The sequence below is a fragment of the Echinops telfairi genome, unplaced genomic scaffold (genome assembly GCF_000313985.2).
Source record: "Echinops telfairi isolate 266 unplaced genomic scaffold, ASM31398v2 ScPeMD7_2010;HRSCAF=2546, whole genome shotgun sequence".
NCBI classification, from domain to species: Eukaryota; Metazoa; Chordata; class Mammalia; order Afrosoricida; family Tenrecidae; genus Echinops; species Echinops telfairi.
The window spans coordinates 6762172-6764134 of NW_022105908.1; positions in this window are offsets into that span (position 1 = coordinate 6762172).

The window sequence follows — 1963 nt, forward strand, 5'->3', positions numbered from 1 at the left end:
AAAACAAAACAATGTAGAATCAGTGACACAAAGTAGTGGAACAACATAGACTTCCAAGTCTGCCAGGCTTTAGCGTAAGTCTCAGTTCTGTTGTTTACTGTCTGTGATCTTGGGCAAGTCACTTCACCTCTCCAAGATTCTGTTTCATCACTTGTGAATTCAGGACAGTAATAAAATCAACCTTGCTAAGTTGCTGAAAAGATTAAATAGCATCCGATAGGTACACCGTCCAAGATAGAGCACATGGTGAATGCCCAGCAATGGAAGAGTTAACCATCACGGGCATTATTACCCGGACTTGACTGAGCAGATACAAGAGCTGAGAAAAAGGACAGTGCGCCATGACTCCAGGGTTTCTGACCTGCCATCCATGTAACAGAGAGCCGAGACAGGAGCAGGTATGAAAGGAAAGGAAGAGGCCGGGAGAAGGGTGTACTAATTTGTTGAGTATGAAAGTGTCCAGTGCTCAACCTCTTGCACTATTACACATCTTGATGTGTGTGTCAAGAATGCAAGGCTTTGATCACTTTTTACCTGGCACCTTCTAGGTATTGTGCTTGTCCTAAGCACCTTTGAGGGATAAGGTTCTACCTCCAGGGTCAAGAGCAGACTTGCTTACTGCTTTGTCTAAAAGTAGTAGCTTCCCCAAGCTCTGTTCAGCTGTGATCCTAAACGCACTACATCCATCTGGACCTATCACTTGCTCACGGGGGACTTGAAGGTAAGAGGAATCGCTGGAAATATGCTGACACGGCAGCTACTTGCTGTGCCCTGAGTAATAAAGCCCTCTATCTCTAACCCAGGAGTCTCCTATTTCCTGCCAACATCCATGAATCAGTTACAGGTTAACCTATTAGCTTCTAAAGTGGGCAGAGAGACAAGTCATCAGCATGTACCTGGTGATACATAATAGCATTGCCTAGGAAGAGGTCTAGGGCGACAGCACACGGGGCACACCAACTTGTAAAGGGTGGGGGTAAGAAAAGGGGCTCCCACAGGAACCGGAGTACAAAACTTGAGAAGAAATTTGAAGAAGAAAGTCCAAGACAGTATTGCCTTACAAGCCAAAGGCGTAGAGTTTCAATCACAGTAGGTAACAGGAACAGAGGCTGCTTAAAGGCCAGGCAAAATGCAGGGTGGAAATGGTCACTGAATTTGGCAACTAGTCACTGGCAAGAGAAATTTCATGAAGCGGTATGGCTATATGCCAAACTCTAGTAGGTGCGCGATGATTGGAGGCAATAAACACAGGCTTTAAAAAAAAATTTAGTGAAAAGGGAAGACAAGTGGGACATCAGTAACTGGAGGGTATGGGACAAATTAAGTTTTCTTTGTGAATCGATGGAAGAGTTTGGAGCAGATTATACACTAAGCAGAACAAGCCAGAAACTTGGGGGGTAAGGGGTAGGGCAGCCAGTGGCAGTGCCCAGTTGGACCTAATTGTAGATATGCTTCTTTTTGTACCCAAATTACCCCACAGCCAGTCCTCCAAGCGCAGTGTCAGAGATCCGGAGAAGCCTGTTCTAACATCCGCACATCCCTTTGTGAGACTAGACTAATGGAAGTAACAGATCCTTTCCATATGAGAGTTATCCACCCACCCACCCACCCAACACACAACCCTGCACCCAGTTTCCAAGGTCAGTGCCAAGCACCACCTCCAAGGGTTTCCCACCGGCCAGGTCTCACAGGAGTGTGAGCCAGGAAAGGATGCAAGATGCTGCCTAAAATGCAGATCCAAGCCCCCCGCCCCCCGCCCGCCCGCAGAGACTCCTTTGTAACCAGCGCCTCCGCGTGTGACTTGGATGTTAACCCTTGGGCTGCGGGGATCCAGAAAGAGGATACTCCCCATCTTTCCCTTCACGCCATCGCGCACCGTCCTGGAGCATCTGGCAGAGGGGTGGGTACCAAGAGCTGGGGGCCCAGGGCCTAGCCGCCTCCAGCGCGAGGCGCAGTGCGGTGG